Below are 22,823 nucleotides of genomic sequence, written 5' to 3' on the forward strand. Positions count from 1 at the left end.
TCAGCGATGCTTTAGATCCACTACCTTGGGGTAGAAGGAATCATTGCAAATTCTTTCTTCTCACTTTTCAGTCACCGGGCATTTACCACTGATGTCTCTTTAACTGCAGGCCATTACCTTTGCACTATCCCTTTTGAATCCTTGCATTTTAGAAAAATCTTGGCTGCAAAACCTAAAATCTTTATCTTTAGATCAATAACTATTTTTCCTTCTACAATCTGTCTCAGCCCAAAGAAAATTGGTTCAGATGTTTTCTCAGCCCAAAGAAATTTTGGGGAAAAAGTCATGTGCCTTATGAACTTGCCATTGAGAAGCCAGAAAATCAAATATAGGGAAATGTAAGAAAGGGGTGCCTCTGAATCACATACATGGGGATATGGTGGCACTGGGATACACTATAGGAAGAAGGCAAATCAGCGGGACAGTGTAATGCTCTGGGTAACGTTCTTTGGAAAACCTTGGGATTAATGTAAATGTTACTTTGACATGTATCACCTAAATAAACCCTGTTTCAGACCGAGTGTAGCCATTCATAGAAACAGTATGCCCTAATGATGATCCTTTTTAGCAGGATAGAGGAAATGTCCCAGCCTGTCTGCCATCTGGATGTCTCAATCTAGGAGCATCATATGTGCTGTTAGTTCAGGTGATTAGACCCACGGTCCAGCTTAAACATTTGTCTTAAACTTCTTCTGTGTAAAACTAACCTTAGCCTCTACATTCTCAGATTTCAATTTAATATAGCATCTAAAAGATGTGCCAGAAAACAGGTCGTGCTTCCCAATTTACATAACCTAACAGAGTTGTCTGAATTAATATTTTTACATTTAGAAGTTGGGAACAAAATTTAAATTCTGGTACTTATCTGTAGTAGGAAGTGCCCTGCAGGTGAGTACCAGTGCATTTATTTCTGCCTCTTACCATGAGTGCTTATAAACATAAAATATTAAAAGGATCTGCTGAGAACATACACCTTGAGGGGTTTGGGGGCTATCATACACACATTTTTGCTCACTGTAAAACCTGTTGCACAAGCTTGTGTTTTCCAGAGGCTGCACAAAATTTAACATGTGGAGCATGTCACTTCATAAATTTGAGCAGATGACAGGAATCTACTTGATAGCACAAAAGTGATGAAAAACTCACACACATTCATACATCAGCTGGCCAATGACGTTTACTAACCAGTGCTCTGCAAACCATGACCCCTGAAAGCACACAGCAAAAAAGCCAGTACAGAAAACATGAAAATAGGACAAAATTAATGCTAACTTTGGCATAAAATAAACACATAGGGGGAGATTTATCAAAACCTGTCCAGAGGAAAAGTTGCTGAGTTGCTCATAGCAACCAATCAGATCGCTTTTTTCATTTTTCAGAAGTGATCTGATTGGTTGCTACGGGCAACTCAGCAACTTTTCCTCTAGGCAGATTTCGACAAATCGCTCCCATAGTTCACAAACCCAATGTGCATAATTTAGCAGTAGCACACCAGTTAATAAAGTCTCACCCCCCCCCCCACCTTGTGTAAAACAAGGGGCATGAATAGCTCTAACTAACAAACACTCCTGTTTGTGCGAAATCCATTTGGCCCATCTAGTCTGCCCAATATTCTGAATATGAATCGTCTTTGTCCCTACCTTATATGAAGAATAGCCTTATACCTATCTCTATCTTATATGAAGGATAGCCTTATGCTTATTCCATGCATGCTTGAACTCCTTCCCTGTATTTGCAGTAACCACTTCTGCAGGAAGGCTATTCCATGCATCCACTACTCTCTCAGTAAAGTAATACTTCCTGATATTACTTTTAAACCTTTGCCCCTCTAATTTAAAACTATGTCCTCTTGTGGTAGTTTTTCTTCTTTTAAATATGTTCTCCTCCTTTACCATGTTGATTCCCTTTATGTATTTAAAAGTTTCTGTCTCTTCTCTCTTCCAAGGTATACATGATAAGGTCTCTTAACCTTTCCTGGTAAGTTTTATCCTACAGTCCATGTACTAGTTTTGTAGCTCTTCCCTAGACTCTCTCCAAAATATCTATATCTTTCTGGAGATATGGCCTCCAGTACTGCGCACAATACAAAAGCACTTATTTCCTTCTTTCTACTGCTAATACCTCTCCCTATACACCTAAGCATTCTGCTAGCATTTCCCTTTGCTCTATGACATTGTCCGCCTACCTTTAAAGGGGTACTCTGCTGCTCAGTGTTTGGAACAAAATGTTCCGAATGCTTAGAGCCGGCGCTGGGAGCTTGTGACATCATAGCCCCGCCCCCTCATGCTACCACGCCTCTTTAAGTTTTCTGAAATAGTGACCCCTAAGTCCCCTTCCTCGGATACTAAGGTTAGGGCTCTATAACAAAGTCTATACTCTGCCCGAGGGTTTTTACGCCCCAGGTGCATTATCTTGCACTTATTCACAATAAACTTTAGTTGCCAGAGTTCTGACCATTCTTCTAGTTTTCCTGAATCCTTTACCATTTGGAGTATCCCTCCAGGAACATCAACCCTGTTACAAATATTTGTGTCATCAGTAAAAAGACATACCTTCCCATCGAGACCTTCTGCAATATCACTGATAAAGATATTAAACAAAATTGGTCCCAGTACAATACCTTTTTTGTTTTAAGTCATAAGCAGGTTTCTCTTAGTCTACTTTTCCACAGTCAGCAATGAAACCACAGTGTTTCTAGTTGCTTGTCTCAGTCTATTGGTGGGTGAACATGCTGCACCTATTATTATGGACATCTGTCACTGACAAGGATTGTTTGCCTGTAACTGTGACACTGCCTGTGGATATAGAAGTATTTCAGAGTGTGCGCTCATTTATAGATTCATGGACAACAGCTGATGGTTGGTTTTTAAATTCATCTTAAGAAGTTCAGTCTGCACCTTAATATGGACCCGGTTATTTTTGGATAGCTTAGAAGAGAGAAGACTCCACACAATTTACTATTAAACCATAGTGGTGTGTTTTTGAATGGAGAACTTTCATAGTTAGAGTAAATTCACACAGGATGGATTTGTTGCAGATTCTACCTTTTGCAAGTAAAATCCACAGAAGTCTATATAATCCCAGTGCAGAAAAATCCGGGCTGAGATTATGTATTAAATGGGAGAACAATTGGGACGACTGACATGGAAAAGGACTTGGGAGTCTTAGTTAACAGTAAATTTAGCTGTAGTGACCAGTGTCAGGCAGCTGCTGCCAAGGCTAATAAAATTATGGGGTGCATCAATAGGGGCATAGATGTCCACGATAAAGAAATAATTCTACCGCTGTACAAATAACTAGTCAGACCACACATGGAATACTGTGTACAGTACTGGGCACCAGTGTACAAGAAATATATAGTGGAGCTGGAGACGGTTCAGAGACGGGCAACCAGAGTAATACGGGGAATGGAAGGACTACAGTACCCAGAAAGATTATCAGAATTAGGGTTATCTAGTTTAGAAAAAAGAAGGCTTAGGGGCAACCTAATAACTATGTATAAATATATCAGGGGGCAGTACAGAGATCTCTCCCATGACCTATTTATACCCAGGACTGTAGCTATAACAAGGGGGCATCCTCTACGTTTAGAGGAAAGAAGGTTTCTACACCAGCACAGACGGGGGTTCTTTACTGTAAGAGCAGTGAGACTATGGAACTCTCTTCTGGAGGCGGTGGTAATGGGGAACTCTGTAAAAGAATTTAAAAGGGGTCTGGATGCATTTTTGGAGAATAAAAACATCACCGGTTATGTATACTAGATCTATAGGGGGAGAAGGTTGATCCAGGGGTTTATTCTGATTTACATAATTGGAGTCGGGAAGGAATTTTTACCTTTAGTATGTCACACCCCCTCCCATAGGCTTGCATTGAGGGGGCAGATCGTGATGTCACACAGGGGTGGAGCCGTGACATCACAATGCTCCGTCCCCGTGATCGCCAGTAATCAGTTCGCTCCGGGGATAAGATGTCTTAGCGCCGGAGTACCCCTTTAAGGACTGAGCCCTTTTTCACCTTAAGGACTAAGCACTTTTTTGCAGTTCTGACCACTGTCACTTTATGCATTAATAACTCTGGAATACTTTTACTGATTATTCTGATTCTGAGCTTGTTTTTTCTTGACATATTCTACTTTAACATAGTGTTACATTTTTGTTGTTACTTGCATCCTTTCTTGGTGAAAAATCCCAAAATGTTGTGAAAATTTAGAAAATGTAGCATTTTTCTAACTTTTAAACTCTCTGCTTGTAAGGAAATTATATATATATATATATATATATATATATATATATATAGAAAAAGCAGGGTGGGCTGCACCTCAAAGGTGTATGGAGGTAGGTGCACGCAGCGGCTGGTCCCAGGTCCTGGGTCCGTATCGCTAGAAGAACAGATTTGCTGCAGCACACAGGGTAGTGACAAGTGGTTTATTTCATTCCAATTGCTACGTTTCAACCGCACATGCGGCCTTTTTCAAGCACAAGTGAACAGTGACCATAGGACAAGTTATATGTGGTGTTCAATAAAACATCAATTACATAGTTGAGTGTAACAAATATCAAAAAGCTTACAATAAAAGTGTACAAAAGATACAATACATATAGTATCATAATTAAGTGGGTATGTAATATATGTACCCATAAAGTGCATAACAATATATATTAAAATATACCAATAAAGTGCATAATAAGTTAAATAGTGCACCAGGTGAAAAATAATTAATCAAATAAATGCAGGAAGGAGAGTAGGCGGAATCTCAATGCACTCACCCAATCAGAAAGAAGTACGTATAGATACATATATATGTATATACAGCGGCATTGCGGCGCAGCAACAGCGCGCGCTTGCCACTGTACTTCCGGGAATAGGGCGGCAGCCAATGGAATAGCGCTATTCCATTGGCTGCCGCCCTATTCCCGGAAGTACAGTGGCAAGCGCGCGCTGTTGTTGCGCCGCAATGCAGCTGTATATACATTATACCACACCGCATTTGATGTGTGTGTGATGATGTCTATAGGATATCTATACGTACTTCTTTCTGATTGGGTGAGTGCATTGAGATTCCGCCTACTCTCCTTCCTGCATTTATTTGATTAATTATTTTTCACCTGGTGCACTATTTAACTTATTATGCACTTTATTGGTATATTTTAATATATATTGTTATGCACTTTATGGGTACATATATTATATACCCACTTAATTATGATACTATATGTATTGTATCTTTTGTACACTTTTATTGTAAGCTTTTTGATATTTGTTACACTCAACTATGTAATTGATGTTTTATTGAACACCACATATAACTTGTCCTATGGTCACTGTTCACTTGTGCTTGAAAAAGGCCGCATGTGCGGTTGAAACGTAGCAATTGATTTGAAATAAACCACTTGTCACTACCCTGTGTGCTGCAGCAAATCTGTTCTTATATATATATATATATATATATATATATATAAAATATATTGATTCACATATACAATATGTCTACTTTTTATGTTTGCATCATAAAGTTGACATGTTTTTACTTTTGGAAGACATTAGAGGACTTCAAACTTCAGCAGCAATTTTTTTTTTTCACGAAAATTTCAAAATCTGAATTTTTCTGGGACCAGTTCAATTTTGAAGTGGATTTGAGGGGATTTCATGTTAGAAATACCCCATAAATTACCCCATTATAAAAACTGCACCCCTCAAAGTATTCAAAATGACATTCAGAAAGTTTGTTAACCCTTTAGGTGTTTCACAGGAACAGCAGAAAAGTGAAGGAGAAAATTCTAAATCTTCATTTTTTACACTCACATGTTCTTGCAGAGCCATTGAATTTTTACAAGGGGTAAAAGGAGAGAAATTCCCCCAAAATTTGTAACCCCATTTCTCTTCAGTAAGGAAATACCTCATACGTGGATGTAAAGTGCTCCGTGGGTGCACTAGAGGGCTCTGAAGGAAAGGAGCAACAACGGGATTTTGGAGAGTTAATTTTGCTGAAATGGTTTTTGGGGGGCATGTCCCATTTAGGAAGCCCCTATGGTGCCAGAACAGCAAAATAAAAAAATAAAAATTACAAAAACACATGGCATACTGTTTTGGAAACTACACCCCTCAAGGAACGTAAAAAGGGGTACAGTTAGCCTTAACACCCTACAGGTGTTTGACGACTATTCATTAAAATCGGATGTGTAAATGAAAATAATTTTTTCACTAAAATGCAGTTTTCCCCCCAAAATTTCTCATTTTTACAAGGGGTAATAGGAGATAATTCCCCCCTAAAATTTGTAACCCCATTTCTTCTAAGTATGGAAATACCCCATGTGTGGACGTCAAGTGCTCTGCTGGCATACTACATTTGGCTTTTGGAAAGCAAATTTTGCTGAAATGTTTTTTGGGGGGCATGTCGCATTTAGGAAGTCTCTATGCTGCCAGAACATCAAAAAAGAAAAAAACACATGGCACACTATTTTGGAAACTAGACCCCTCAAGGAATGTAAGAAGGGGTACAGTGAGCCTTAACACCCCACAGGTGTTTGATGACTTTTCGTTAAAGTCAGATGTGTAAATGAAAAAAAATATTTCACTAAAATGCAATTTTTTCACAAAATTTTAAATTTTTACATTGGGTACTAGGAGAAAATGCCCCCCAAAATGTGTAACCCCATTTCTTCTGAGTATGGAAATACCCCATGTGTTCTGCTGCCGCACTACAATGCTCAGAAGAGAAGGAGCGCCATTGGGCTTTTGGAGAGAGAATTTGTTTGGAATGGAAGTCGGGGGCCATGAGCATTTACAAAGCCACCTGTGGTGCCAGAACAGTGGACCCCCCAAATGTGACCACATTTTGGAAACTACACCCCTCACAGAATTTAATAAGGGGTGCAGTGAGCATATACACCTAACTGGCGTTTGACAGATGTTTTGAAAAAAAATCTGTCAGACACCTGTTGGGTGTAAGTGCTCACTGTACTCCTTATAACATTCCGTGAGGAATGCAGTTTCCAAAATGGGGTCACATGTGGGGGGGGGGTCCATTGTTCTTGCACCATGGAGGCTTTGTAAACACACATGGCCTTCAATTCCGGACAAATTTTCTCTCTAAAAGCCCAATGGCGCTCCTTCTCTTCTGAGCATTGTAGTGCACCCGCAGAGCACTTTGCATTCACTTATGGGGTATGTTCTTACTCAAAAGAAAGGAGGTTACAAATTTTGGGGGGCTTTTTTCCAATTTTCCTTTGTGAAAATGAAAAATTTAGGGAAACACCAGCATTTTTGTAAAAAAATTTTTTTTTTCATTTTCCCATCCAACTTTAACAAAAAATTGTCAAACACCTGTGGGGTGTTAAGGCTCACTATACCCCTTGTTACGTTCCGTGACGGGTGTAGTTTCCAAAATGGGGTCACACATAGGTATTTATTTTTTTTAGTTTATGTCAGAACCGCTGTAAAATCACCAATTAGGCCTCAAATGTACATAGTGCGCTCTCACTCCTGAGCCTGGTTGTGCATCCGCAGAGCATTTTACGCCAACAAATGGGGTATTTCCTTACTCAGGAGAAATAGCGTTACAAATTTTAGCGGTCTTTTTTTCATTTTACCTCTTGTGAAAGTAAAAAGTATGGGGCAACACCAGCATGTTAGTGTAAATTTTTTTTACATTTTTTTACACTACCAGGCTGGTGTAGCCCTTAACTTTTCATAAGGGGTAAAAGGAGAAAAAGTCCCCTAAAATTTGTAACTCAATTTCTCCCAAGTATAGAAATACCCCATATGTGGCCCTAAACTGTTTCCTTGAAATACAACAGGGCCCCGAAGTGAGAGAGGGCCATGCGCATTTGAGGACTAAATTAGGAGTTGCATAGGGGTGGACATAGGGGTATTCTGCACCAGTGATTCCCAAACAGGGTGTCTCCAGCTGTTGCTAAACTCCAGCATGCCAGGACAGTCAGTGGCTGTCTGGAAATGCTGAGAGTTGCTGTTTTGCAACAGCTGGAGGCTCCCTTTTGGAAACACTGCCGTACGATACGTTTTCATTTTTATTGGGGGGGGGGGGGGACAGTGTAAGGGGGTGTGTATGTTGTAATTTACCCCATATTTTGTATTAGTGTAGTGTAGTGTTTTTAGGGTACATTCACACAGGTGGGAGTTACGTTGAGTTTCCCGCTAGGAGTGTACCCTGTACATTCACATGGAAGGGGGGGGGGGGGGGCAAACCTCCAGCTGTTTCAAAACTACAACTCCCAGCATGTACTGACAGACTGTGCATGCTGGGAGTTGTACTTTGCAACTGCTGGGGGCACACTGGTTGGAAAACCTTCAGTTAGGTTCTGTTACCTAACTCAGTACTTTCCAACCAGTGTGCCTCCAGCTGTTGTAAAACTACAACTCCCAGCATGTACTGATCGCCGAAGGGCATGCTGGGAGATGTAGTTATACAACAGCTGGAGGTACGCAACTACAACTCCCAGCATGGCGAGGCAGCAGTTTGCTGTGTGGGCCTGCTGGGAGTTATAGTTTTGCAAGATCTGAAGGGCCACAGTTTAGAGACCACTGCACAGTGATCTCCAATCCGTGGCCCTCCAGATGTTCCAAAAGTACAAATTCCAGCATGTCCAGAAAGTAAACTGCTGTGTGGGCATGCTGGGAGTTGTGGTTTTGCAAGATCTCGAGGGCCACAGTTTAGAGATCACTGCACAGTGATCTCAAAACCGTAGCCATCCAGCTGTTGCAAAACTACAAATCCTAGCATGCCCAAACAGCTTTGTGGGCATGCTGGGAGTTGTAGTTTTGCAACATCTGTAGGGCTACAGTTTACCACTGTATGGTGGTCTCTAAACTGTAGCCCTCCATATGTTGCTAGGCAACTCACCGGTTTCCGTAGTCTGCAGCACGCCGCACCAGGGAGCCATCCGCCGATCACCGCCGCCGATCGTCGCCTCCGCCGATGGTAAGTGGACCTCCGGTGCCGGTCACTGTCGGTTCCCCCATTCTGCCCGGATTACTGTGGGTGGGCAGAACGGGGGAACCAAACTTTAAACCCCCCCCCGCCCCCGATCTGCTATTGGTCGGTCGCTTCTGACCCACCAATAGCAGGGACAGGAGGGGTGGAACCCCTGCCACCTCACTCCTATCCCTTCAGGGGGACAAGGGGTGTCTTGGACACCCCCGATACCCCTTATTTTTCAGGTCATCGGGTCACCGGAGACCCGTATGACCCAGAATCGCCGCAGATCACCGGTCTGAATTGACCGGTGATTTGCGGTGATCGCCGACACAAGGGGCGGGGGGTGTTTCAGGACCCCCCTGGGCGCTGTGACGGGATGCCTGCTGAATGATTTCAGCAGGCATCCCTGTCCGGTCCCCGACTGGCTAGCTGCGGGGACCGAAATTCCCACGGACGTACCCATACGCCCTCAGTCCTTAAGGACTCACAGACCCCTGACTCACACAGCAGGCTAAATGACAAGCCAAGAGCCTGCACAGAGCCCTGCTTGTCCTGCCCTCACTTCCTGTATTTGGTTTCCTCACAGAGACACACAGGCAATAGCTGCAGGGACAGCATTTTTTACCCAAAAATATAGCATTTTTTTTTTTAACCAATGTATATTACAAATATACATATAATGGTATTATCTACATTATATCAAAAGTTTTTGCTTATAACAGGTACACTTTTAACAGCTTTCATCGGAAATACTACAAAACAGATTTATTTCTATGTTATTAATGATTGTCTTGTTTCTAACAGAATAACTACAAGGCTCCAGCAGCACAGGTTGCAGTAGAGTTTTTGTGAATTAGCACGTACAAATGGTGTCATAAGAAGATCATACATACTGTCACGTTTCAGACACATTACACAAACCATCTGGGTATTATTTCTTGTGCAGAAAACAACAGGAATAGCCACACTTCTAATGAATTCATATTGAAGCAGATGTTGTGCACAGACCGACATCCTCATTCCTCTATGCAAGCTTTATAATTCAGCTCAGCTGTATGGGTGGATGCTTGAGAGGCTGTCGAGAAAGTCCTTCCTTGATAGTCTATGGCAGTGGTCTCCAACCTGCGGACCTCCAGATGTTGCAAAACTACAACTCCCAGCATGCCAAGACAGCCAACGGCTGTCCTGGCATGCTGGGAGTTGTAGTTTTGCAACATCTGGAGGTCCACAGGTTGAACACCACTGGCTGGGAGTTGTAGTTTTGCAACACAGTAGGGATCGACCGATCATCAGTTTGGCCGATATTATCGGCCGATATTCACGATTTTTGACGTTATCGGTATCGGCAATTACCTTGCCGATAATCCGATAATGTAATGGAATATCGGTATAAGTTATCGGCTATCGGCCTAAAAGGCCACAGCTTATCGGTATCGGCCCTAAAAAAAACAATATCGGTCGATCCCTAGTCCACAGGTTGAAGACCACTGGCTGGGAGTTGTAGTTTTGCAACATCTGGAGGTCCACAGGTTGAAGACCACTGCCTGGGAGTTGTAGTTTTGCAACAGCTGGAGGTCCACAGGTTGAAGACCACTGGCTGGGAGTTGTAGTTTTGCAACATCTGGAGGTCCACAGGTTGAAGACCACTGGTCTATGGCATAATAATAATTTCTTTTATATGTAGACCTTGTGCTTTCTGGGGCTCATTATATAAATGCACCTATCAGTATGTTTGTGAAGTGTGGTAGGAAACCGGAGTACCTGGAGGAAACCCACACAAACATGGGGGGGGGGGGGGGGGGGGTGAGCATAAGAAAACTTGCAAATGTTGTATTTGATGGGATTTTAACCAAAGACCCCAGTGCTGCAAGGCCACTGTTCTTGTTGTTGCCGATAGAAGGCTAAGTATACATGCCATAGCAATGACAATGTTTACTAGCTGCAAGCAAGAGGATGTGACCCAAAAGGCTGATTCACATACTCAGATGACGGTCCAATGTGTAGACAATAGAGAGGCAATAAACATCATCAAGATTTAAAAAAAATAATAATAATAATTTAATCTGTATACACATATAAACAATACAGTTCTCATTATAATAAAAAACATATTTTTATATTTATCATATTGTTTTTATCATTATTGTATTAGTACTCACCCTCCTCTATACCAGCACACCATTTCTTAATCTGTAATATCATTATATTATTAATATTTATCTGTACCCCAGACATGGTTCATTTTGCCAGACGACTGTATTTCAACACCGTGAACTTTAGCATATGCAATACAAGAGCATTACCTTGTATATTATAGAGCCCTTGGCACCTTGGTTATGTCCCTGTTTGCCTATCTGCACAGTGACAGATGGGTCTGCCCAGCCCCTCTGTCATTGGCTCATACCAGTCACATGATGCATTTGTTTACTTTGAGCTGGATGACCTACCAGTCAGCCTCCTTCTGAGTGTTCACTGCCGGGTCATGGTATTTCCAGCAGTGTTTAACTCAAAGGCACTCACTTTGGGGGAGATTTATCAAAACCTGTCCAGAGGAAAAGCTGCTGAGTGGCCCATAGCAACCAATCAGATCGCGTCTTTCATTTTTCAGAAGCCTTTTCAAAAATGAAAGAAGTGATCTGATTGGTTGCTATGGGCAACTCAGCTACTTTTACTCTGGACAGGTTTTGATAAATCTCCCCCTTCATGTTTACAGAAAGTGCTGATATTTATTATGTAGGAGTTTATATTGTTTCTATAGAAATGTACATTGCGTCTTGTTTGCGTTTTGATGCTTCTGTCATGTCATCAGTAAATGGGTATTTGTGATGTAACTCTGCCCATTTTCTAACTGGCATCCATGTTAGCATGCATATATGGCATGCTGTGACCATGGCATGCTGTGACCTGTAGTTTGAATGCAGTCTTAGGAAGACGGCTAGTACCCTCGAAACACGTTGTTGCACATTTTTACTAAATAAAGCACTTGGAGTATTCTGGAATTCTGGAAAACCACACTTGGAGTGTTCTGGAATTCTTTTCTGGAATGTACATGAGGTGGTTTTTTCTCATTCCCCCTACTAAAGCCCAGTGTCAGGATCACGACTTTGCACTTATAATGAAAAAACACTGGAGACTTCTTTTATATAATGTAAGTGGTTAGGAATTATTTGTAATGCGATTACAGCAAGAAAACATGAAGAAAAAAAATATTTACAAAAAAAAAGTATTCAAAATGACATTCAAAAAGTTTGTTAACCCTTTAGGTGTTTCACAGGAATAGCAGCAAAATGGAGGAGAAAAATCTAAATCTCAATTTTTCACACTGATGTTATTGTAACCCCATTTTTTTTTTCATTTTTACAAGGGGTAAAAGGAAAAAAGGCCCCCCAAAACTTTTTATTAATTTTCTCTCGAGTAAGGGAATACCTCATACGTGGATGTAAAGTGCTCTGTGGGTGCACTAAAGGGCTCAGAAGGAAAGGAGCGACAATGGCATTTTGGAGAGCGAATTTTGCTGAAATGGTTTTTGGGGGGCATGTCGCATTTAGGAAGCCCCTATGATGCCAGAACAGTAAAAAAAAAAAAAAAAAACACATGGCATACTATTTTGGAAACTACACCCCTCAAGGAATGTAACAAGGGGTAAATTGAGTCTTTATACCCCACAGGTGATTGATTGATGAACTTTCGTTAAAGTGGGACGTTAAAATGGAAAGTTTTATTTTTAACACTAAAATGCTGGTGTTAACCCAAACTTTTCATTTTCATGGGAAAGCATTTCAGCATTTCAGGGAAATGTAATTTTTTTTTTACTTTCAAGTCCAACTTTAACTAAAATTCGTCAAAGACCTGTGGGGTGTTATGGCTCACTATACCCCTTGTTACATTCCATGAGGGGTGTAGTTTCCAAAATGGGGACACATGTGGGTGTTTTTTTTTTTTGTGTGTTCATGTCAGAACCGCTGTAACTATCAGCCACCTCTGTACAAATCACCAATTTAGGCCTAAAATGTACATGGCGCTCTCACTCCTGAGCCTTGTTGTGCATCTGCAGAGCATTTTACATCCACATATGGGGTATTTCCGTACTCGGAAGAAATTGCATTACAAATTTTGAGGGTCTTGTTCTTCTTTTATTTCTTGTGAAAATAAATAGTATGGGGCAACAACAGCATGGTAGTGTAACATTTTGTTTTTTTTTTTACACTAACATGCTGGTGTTGCCCCTAACTTTTCCTTTTTATAAGGGGTAAAAGGAGAAAAATCCCTCCAAAATTTGTAACACAATTTCTCCTGAGTACTGAAACACTAAACTGTTACCTTTAAATGTGACAGGGCTCTGAAGTGAGAGTGCCATGCGCATTTGAGTCGTAGATTAGGAATTTGCAATAGGGGCGGACCCAGATACAAGGATGGTGCTTGTCTCCCCCAAAACCCTACGTCAGTGTTTCCCCAACAGGGTGCCTCCAACTGTTGCAAAACTCCCAGCATGCCTAGACAGTCAGTGGCTGTCCGGCTATTCTTGGAGTTTTTGTTTTGCAACAGCTGGAGGCTCCATGCCGTATGAGACATTTTTCATTTTTATTGGGAGGGGGGGGGGGCATGAAAGGGTATATGTAGTGTTTTACTTTTTTAATTTGGTGTTAGTGTAGTGTAGTGTAGGGTTTTTAGGGTACATTCACACAGGCGGGGGTTCACAGTGAGTTTTCTGCTGGGAGTTTAAACTGCGGTGGAAAATTTGCTGCAGCTCAAACTTGTAGAAGGAAACCCTCTCTAAACCCGCCCGTGTGACTGTACCCTGTACAGTCACATGGGGGGGAGCCCCAAACCTTCAGCTGTTGCAAAACTACAACTCCCAGAATGCACTGACAGACTGTACATGCTGGGAGTTGTAGTTTTGCAACACCTGTAGGGAGCCACTGAGTTAGGAAACAGACTCAAGCTGATTCCAACCCGTGTGCCTCCAGCTGTTGCAAAACTAAAGCTCCCAGCATATTGGGTCTGTCAGTGCATTCTGGGAGTTGTAGTTTTGCAACAGCTGGAGGCACACGGGTTGGAATCACTGAGTTAGGAAACAGACTCTAGCTCAGTTTTTCCCAACCAGTGTGCCTACAGCTGTTGCAAAACTACAATTCCCAGCATGCCCAGACAGTCAGGGATGCTGGGCAGTGTACTTCTGCAATATCTGGCCCTTCAGATGTTGCAGAACTACAACTCCCAGCATGCCTGGACAGTCTGGGCATGCTAGGAGTTGTAGTTATGCAACAACTGGGGAAGAACAGTTTGGAGACCGCAAAGTAGTGGTTTCCAAACTGTAGCCCTCCAGATGTTGCAAAACCCAGACTGTCCAGGCATGCTGGGAGTTGCAGTTCTGCAACATCTGAAGGGCCAAATATTGCAGAACTACACCGCCCAGCATCCCTGACTGTCTGGGCATGCTGGGAAATTGTAGTTTTGCAACATCTGGAAGGCTACAGTTTGGAGACCAACGTATAGTGGTCTCCAAACTGTGACACTTCAGATGTTGCAAAACTACAACTCCCAGCATGCCCAGACAGTCAGTGCATGCTGAAAGTTGTAGTTTTGCAACATCTGGAGGACCACAGTTTGGAGACCACTACACAGTGGTCTCCAAACTGTGGCCTTCCAGACATTGCAAAACTACAATGCTCAGCATGCGCTTTGGCTGTCTGGGCATGCTGAGAGTTGGAGTTTTGCAACTTTTAGAAGCCCACAGTGAAGATCACTTAACAGCCATCTTCACTTCAGCCTCCACCGCCGCACTTTCCAGCCTTCCTCCTCCTGCTGCTGCCCGATGTCCCTGCCACCGCTCCGATGCCGCCTGGTAAGCCGGCCATGCCCCCCCCCCTCACCCATGCTGCACTTGTTCTCCCGGTTCTGCCCGGACTTCGATCGGTGGGCAGAGCAGGAGAAATGAACTCAAACCCCGCCCCAACTGCCATTGGCAGGTCAGTCCTGATCGACCAATGGCAGGGGATAGGAGGAGGTGGCAACCCTGCCACCTTGCTCCTATCTTTAGGATGACCGGGCTGTCTCTGATATTTCTTATTTTCCGGGTGATCGGGTCACTAGTGACCCAATTGGCCCGGAATCGCCGCAAATCGCCTGTCTGAATTGACCGGCAATTTGCGGCGATCGTCGACATGGGGGATCTCAGGACCCCCTACATTGCCACGGGATGCCTGCTGATAGATATCAGCAGTCATCCCAGTCCGTTCACCGCCCGGCGAGCTGTACGCCCTCTGTCTCTAACAGGTTAAGGACCAAGGGCGTACATGTACGCCCTGCTCCCATTAATGGGGTTTAAACCATTCTCACTAATGAAGAACAGGCTAAACCCAGTGGGCCCCAGTTGTTTAGGGCAGCCAGGACCCATGACTAATGCCAGGCACCACCAATCAAAGTTGATTTCGCTGTCTTAAATGAAAGTGAAATTATCCCAGCTGCTCAGCGGAGCTGATCGGGACTATCGCGACAGAATCACGATGTCCCAATCAGCTTACCGGACGACAAAGAGGCAGGTGAGGCAGGTTAGAGCAGCAGAGTGCCGAGAACACTGATCAATAGCATTGATCAATATATGCAATCAGAAGATTGCATGTTATAGCCCACTGTTGGGGCTTAAAAAAAAAAAAATAAAAAAAAAAAAAGTGTAAAAAAAAAAAAAGTTAATAAAAGTGAATTAACCCCTTCCCTATTACAAGTTTAAATCGCACCCTCTTTTCCAATTTTTTAAATAAAATAATGTAATAAAAAATAAAAAGAATCATATATGGTACCCCCACGTGCGGAAGTGTCTGAAGTATTAAAATATAAGGTTAGCTAAACCGCACGATTGATGGCCAAAATTGTGCATTTTTGGTAACTTCATATACCATAAAAAACTAGTAAAAAGCGATCAAAGCAAAAATGGTACCAATAAAAACTACAGATCACGGCGCATTAAATGAGCCATCATATAGCCCCGTATGTGGAAAAATAAAAAGTTATAGGGGTCAAAAAATCAAAATTTTTTAACATACTAATTTTGGTGCATGTAGTTAGGATTTTGTTTAAGTGGTAAAATAAAACCTACATAAATTGGGTGTCCTTGTAACCTAATGGACCTACAGAATAAAGATAAGGTGTCATTTTTACCAAAAATTGCAATGTGTAGAAATGGAGGCCCCCAAAAGTTACAAAATGGCTTGTTTTGTTTTTTCAATTTCACCCCACAAATATATATTTTTTTGTTTTATGCTAGATTTTGTTATGAAATGATTGATGTCATTACAAAGTACAATTGGTGACGCAAAAAACAAGCCCTTATTTGGGTCTGTAGGTGCAAAATTGAAAGTGGTATGATTTTTAGAAGGAGAGGAGGAAAAAAACGAAAGTGCAAAAACAACAATTGGCCTGGTCCTTAAGGTTAAAATAGGCTTGGTCCTTAAAGGGTTAAGCAATTAATGTTCCAGAACATTATCTCTTAATTCTTGTAGCAATCTGAAATCTCATCCGGTAAAATACTGTTGGCTTGTCCCAGCATTAAGGGTACGTTCCCACACGGCGTATTTTGCTGCGTATTTGCTGCGTATTTGGTGCTGCGTATTTTCCTACCCATTGACTTCAACAGAGAAAATAAAATACGCAGAAGCAAATACGCAGCAAATACGCCGTGTGGGAATGTACCCTTAAGATGCATTTACAAAATCTTTAGTAAGTTTTGTTAGAAAGAAAGCAAGATGGGCTGAATTCCTTCTAACCATCCAATGTTAGCAATTTGCTATACATAAAATCTAAGTTGATGCCTTTTACCTACAAAAAAATATGCAACCACTGCAATTACTCCAAACCTGCTATTTGATGTTCTGTACAGCTAGTCTTTGCCTTTTTTAATCAGTGTTGCTATATATATATTTGTGAATATGATTGGTACTGACTTTAAAACAGAAATTTTTGAGGGAATTTATCATTGCAAAATTCCACACAAGTATGTTACAAATTTTGCTCAATTTCACCACGCTAAGCTGTCGTGGGCAATAATTTATTTCTTTACCATACAGAATTTATAAATTTAGCAAAGTCACTTATGAAATGTAACCTTTATTTCAATGAGACATCAGTTTTTTGTGAAAGCAATACGAAATGTCATATGGTGAGCACACCTGTCACTTACCAAACATCTGACATGTCCTAGCAACATATCTAAATTTGTGATAGGTGGGGGTCTGAATGTTTAGATCTTGCCAAATCAGAAGGACCTGGGAGAAGGTGACGCGGCCACACCCTCCTTTTCCTGCTCTGTGTCACATGGTCGAAACACGCTCCATAGACTTACATTGAGAGTGCGCCTTGATCATGAGGTGGGAGAGAATGTGCTGAGCGCAGTCTTCTCACAGCTTGTCCTCCTTTTCGGTGGAGGTCTGAACACTCAGACCCCTGCCAATCAAAACTTTTGGTATGTCTCTTGGACATGCCAAAAGTTTTTCTAAGTGATAGTGCCCATTCAGAGGGAGCATGTTGTCACTTTAAATGTCTGAAGCACAAGTCATCAGGACAGTTCTCTGGCTTCTTCCTGCACCACCAGCCTTGATTGATGATACCATATGGGAAGAAATGTCCCTTGAGTTAAACTGAGTGATCTATGATGGAACATATTTTCAGTGAGTACTTCCATATGAGGAAGTTCTTTTTTCTCCCGCTAACAAGGACTGCAATTCCTCCTCATAGCGCCCCATATTTGGCTTTTGCAGTCTGGTAGTCTGGTGTCACTGCAGGCCTACTGCAATCCCTACAGTCATGGGCACTACCTTACAATGACCTCCCCTTATAAGTTTACAGCCCAAGATGGAATGGTAGGCGATTGGTACAGGATGAATGAGGAGTGCTTGGCCCCTATACTCCTCAAATTGTTCCATTCAATGGCCAATGAGGAGTCTCTTCCAGACTCTATGAGGGGGGCATTGATAGTAGTGCTTCCTGATTCTTATAGGCCTATCTCTCTTTTGAATATTGATATTAAAATTCTGGCTAGAGTCTTGGCAACTCGCCTGCGTGGTGTCATATCCTCCATCATTCATCCTGACCAAACAGGTTTTATGCCGGGTAGAGTTACTGATGTGAATGTGAAGACCCTCCAACTTAATATTGCAGCGGTGGGAGAGGGCTTTCCTACTGGAGTGGTAGTCAGTCTAGATGTCTATAAGGCCTTTGACTCGGTGGGGTGGCCCTTTTTATGGGAGGTTCTGGATGCATATGGGTTTGGACGCCATTTCTGTGCCTGGGTTCAGTTGTTATACGATAGTCCTAGGGCTCGCATTTGCACTAATCTGGATGTTTCTGCTCCCTTCCTTCTGGGTCATGGGATGAGGCAGGGGTACCCACTTTCTCCATTTCTTTTAACTCTCACGGTGGAGCCTTTGGCGGTGGCCATCCGTAATGATCCTACTATCTGTGGCATTCCCAGGGGGTCTATTGTAGAGAAGGTTTCCCTTTATGCGGATGACACGCTAGTATATTTGGAGGATGCAGGAGGTTCTCTCCTATCTTTAATTGACCTATTGGACCGGTTTGGGTCAATCTCGGGCTTGCGGGTAAACTGGGCTAAGTCCTCTTTGATGGTGCTTTTACCTGGGGTCCCACTCCCTTCCTCTCTACCAGCTGGGGTGCAACTAGTCTCTCGGTTTAGATACCTGGGGGTGGAGGTTACTGCATCCTTGACGGATTATCTCTCCCTGAATTTGGATCTGCTCTTATGTTCCACTATGGAGCGGTTAACTGCCTGGTCCTTGCTCCCTCTGTCACTAGCTGGCAGGATCAATATCTTCAAAATGATTTTCCTTCCTAAATTCCTGTACCTTTTTCATTTAGCCCCTCTAATTCCTCCCAAGAAATATTTTAGTGTGCTATGCAGTGCTCTGGGATCCTTCTATTGGCAGGGTAAACCTCCCAGACTTGGTTGGGCTCTTCTCCAGGCTCCTAAAAAAACATGGCGGCTTAGCCACCCCTGATGTATATAACTATTTTCTTGCCTCTCAACTGGTCTATACAGCGTGGTGGATCGACTTGGATCTGTCGAACTTGGCAACTGTCTTAGCTGGATTGCTTATGGGTTTGTATGAATCTCTTACTAACTTACTCTACAGGTATCACTCTCAATCCTCCTTTTTCTCCCCCTCCTAACTATAGCTAAAGTGTGGTCTGTGGTGTCGAGTAAATTTCCACAACCTATGGTATCTCCTAGACCACCCTTGTGGGGGAATGTACATTTTTTTTTCCACTCACATAGATGCCTGCTGATCTGCTTTCTTTTATTCTGTGCTTGGAAGGTGGTGGTGATATCCTGGAAAGATACCTTAACCACCCCCCCCCCCCCACCCCTGTCTAGACGGCTGAACCTGGTGAACCGATGTGTCCCTTTGTATCATGTGTTGTATGTGAGTCGCAAGTGCCCTAAGAAATTGAATAAGGTGTGGACCCCCTGGCTTCTCATTGATGCATCGGCTGATCCCTTGGTAAGATTGTCCCAATAGGTCTCCACAGTGTGCTACTGTTTTCTAGAGGGGAGGAATGGGGGTGGGGGGGGGGGCTGGGGTCACCGGGAAGTGTGCATGTGTGAGTGTATGGTTGTTTGTTTGTCCTGGGATTTCTCCGGTTGGGTCTCCGATAGTACCCTTCCTTACCACTGATGGATACCCTGTCTTTATGTTGAAGTAAGTCTTTGGGACCAAAAGGTGCTGTTGTTTATGTTTACCTGGTTGGTAATGTCTGTAAATTGATATGCAAAACTAAATAAATACTTAAAAAAAAAAAAGCTTACAGCCCAACAACAGGCACTTCACATGAGTCTTTCCATGGGCCAACTGCAGCTACTTAGTGGGAAAAACATGCAAATTTTTATTGTCTCAGAAGTCACCTCCCATTAGGATTGGTGCAAAAGCAGTGTTTCTCACACCTATCATCATACACGGCCCCCCAGCCCAGTTCCTGACCAACCATGCCCAGCCTCAGGACGCTTAGGACCAGGACCTAAACCGAACATAAATAAGCATTAAGATCTAGTAACCCATGTACATAAATAAGCAGCAGATGCTTAAAGGGGTACTCCGCCCCTAGACCCCCGGGATCGCCGTTGCGGCACTGCCCTATCATTATTAATGACGGGCGATACAGGGAAAGGAGCAGCGTTACATCACGGCTCCGCCCCTCGTGACAGCACGGCCCGCCCCCTTAATGCAAGTCTATGGCGGGGGCGTGATGACCGCCACACCCCCTCCCATAGTCTTGTATTCAGGGGCTGGGCCGTGACGTCACGAGGGGCGGAGCCGTGATGTAACGATGCTCTGGCCCCTGTATTGCCCGTCATTACTTGCAGAGCGAACTCGCTCTGTGCAGTAATGATAGCGGGGTTCCGCAGCGGCGATCCCGGGTGTCCCCAGCAGCGGGACCCCGGCGATCTGACATCTTATCCCCTATCCTTTACATAGGGGATAAGATATCTAGGGGCGGAGTACCCCTTTAAGGCCCCAAAAGCAATCCTTCAGTCCTCCAAAATAATGAAATATTACATATATATTTACATAGATAATGAAATAAATAACGTAATATACAGTAATCACACCGGCATTTCTTCCCTGCCTCCTGATTCCTGGCTGACCTGTCTATGCTATTCTACTGCTTTTCAGGTCCCTTGCTTGAAACTTGTGGTAGTACTCTTGGTCCTGACTATGAGCTACTCCTGACTATGCTCTTGTCCTTGTGTGTGCGTTTAAGTGACCATCTGCTGACAATCTTGGCCTGCTTCTTACTGCATCTCTGCTATACTATACTGCCACCGCAAACCCCAGACTATACACCAGGCAGTGACCTGTGCATTCTCCACAGCAAAGTCAAGGTTTCTGTGTCAAGGTTGAAGGGAATCCTATACATTTTGCTCCCCAGTCTAGCCAGCACCAACCAGACTGATGATCAGAGGGCCAATTTCTGCAATGTAACTAATGTAGCTACTTTAAAAATAGTAAAGATATTACAGGATAGGGGAAAAGTAATTTTAAGTCAGAATATCCCTTTAAAAACAAGCATATGGTATATTGAAAGCTGCAGAACCCCATAATAAAAAAATATACCGTGTGAATATAGAAATGGCTTGCATGTTATGGAATATTTTTACATGTGGGAGCTGATAATGTTAAAAGCAGAGAGGAAACCAGCTTCTATGGAGGTAAACATGGCATTAGTCTAAGCTAATAGCTGAAAGTATATATATTATGCCCCTAACCTGCCTGGTAAACTTTACATAATAAACAGTTGTTGTAATCCTGCTTAACATATTAATGAAAATGCTGTTTGGAAGTAGGCAGCAAGATTTTATTTGCCACACTTTGATGTGGCGGTCAACATTTTGGCATTCTAAGGTATGTGACTGATGTGGTTTAGTGGTGTCTGAATGATAATGTTTGAAGAAGACCCAACATATTTTAGGAAAACCATTTAAAGCCCATTGAATACGCTGGTAATTTTGTTGAGGAATTTGTATTATTAGCACATCTTTATTCAGATTTAACTGTGAAACCTCAAAATGATGGGACTCCTTGTCCTTGCTCCAGCACACCTTTTATCATTATATTCACACCTAAGTTTACTAGTTTTGCTGACTTTTTTTATCAAAATTATTATAATGAAGTCTTTGAAATTAATAGGAAGTATTAAACATTTTCAAAATATTATATAAAAAAAATCCTAAAACTGTCTGTACATGTAATTGCAGAAAGCTTTGCAAATTTAAAGCTTTACTGTCATTAAAAACAACTTTTGACGTATCGATCAATAATTCATCGTGCTACATCTCACTGCTGGGACCTTCTGTGATCGAGATTTATTTACTGCTAATAATTGTGAGACCAGCGAGATCAACAACTTTTGACTTGATTGAGATGTCAAAAGATGTTTTTAATGACAGTAACACTTTAATATGAAACTAATGCTCAAACTGTCAAATTTTTCATTCTGGTATACCGTATATCAAATGACAGAAGTAGAAAAAGAAGCATCTCTATATACATCATATATGGAAGAAAAGGAAGAGCATGGAACTCACTGTACCATTGGTTGTTCAATTCACTTTATTCCAAAAAGAAATCACGATCATGAGAGAATAAGTAACTGGTAGAGCAGGGAGCATGTTGAGGCAACTGCCGTTTCATGTGGCCTCTAACGCCAGAAGATGTGCAATGTCCAAAGAGCTCCACATTGTAGGATTCAAGAAAAGTGAGGTTTTGGTTCATATGAAATAATCACATAAATTAGATGCAGGTCAGGGAAACCCACTGATTTTGTTGGAACCCAATATCAAATTGGTATGGAGGTGACCCAACATCAGATGTTAAAGAATGAAATGACTGGACATACTGGATTTTAATATGCCCGACACTGTATTACTGTTAGCAATAAGCTGCTGCCAGTGAAGCCTAGTTGAGACTTTCTCTGTCCCCACTGAAGACTCGCAGGTTGAGCATGCCTGTATATGAAAGAGTATGGAGGAATAGCTGTCAGCCAAATAAGCATTTTACTGACAGCTAGCTAAAGTACTTGGGCACCTTTACTGGCAAAAATGGAATTGTCAGATTCTGCCCATCATTAAAGCGCCTGTGCATAATATCTATGTTTACATTATATTTTAACAGCAAAGCTTACCATCAGCAATGAGTCAACCACCAAAAGGGGAAAAGTCAAATATGGCCTCAATTGAATTTTAAGAATATATTTGTGGTCATTGTGTGTAACTGGCATATTTTCACTCAGGCTGCAGAATGTGGTGAAAAGTCAGCAAATAACATTAATCAAGTTCTGAGTAGAATAATACTTTGTGAAAATACTGCAAGGGCCAGAC

At 42.2% G+C, this 22,823-nt stretch overlaps 1 protein-coding gene and 1 long non-coding RNA gene across 2 annotated transcripts in view; one reads left to right on the forward strand and one right to left on the reverse strand.

The window, feature by feature from the left end:
- LOC130273707 (uncharacterized) overlaps window positions 1-11,374 on the reverse strand; it is a 40,281-nt gene extending 28,907 nt beyond the window's left edge. Inside the window, exons 1-2 of the long non-coding RNA XR_008844094.1 lie at window positions 11,239-11,374; window positions 11,095-11,125 (exon numbers count right to left, since the gene is read on the reverse strand). This is a non-coding gene — a long non-coding RNA (uncharacterized LOC130273707). The remainder of the gene's footprint in view (window positions 1-11,094; window positions 11,126-11,238) is intronic.
- Window positions 1-22,823, forward strand: part of MYO10 (myosin X) — a 239,331-nt gene that overhangs the window by 50,907 nt on the left and 165,601 nt on the right. The gene's annotated exons all lie outside the window — the stretch shown is intronic.

Source organism: Hyla sarda, chromosome 5, assembly GCF_029499605.1.
Source record: "Hyla sarda isolate aHylSar1 chromosome 5, aHylSar1.hap1, whole genome shotgun sequence".
Classification (NCBI taxonomy): Eukaryota; Metazoa; Chordata; class Amphibia; order Anura; family Hylidae; genus Hyla; species Hyla sarda.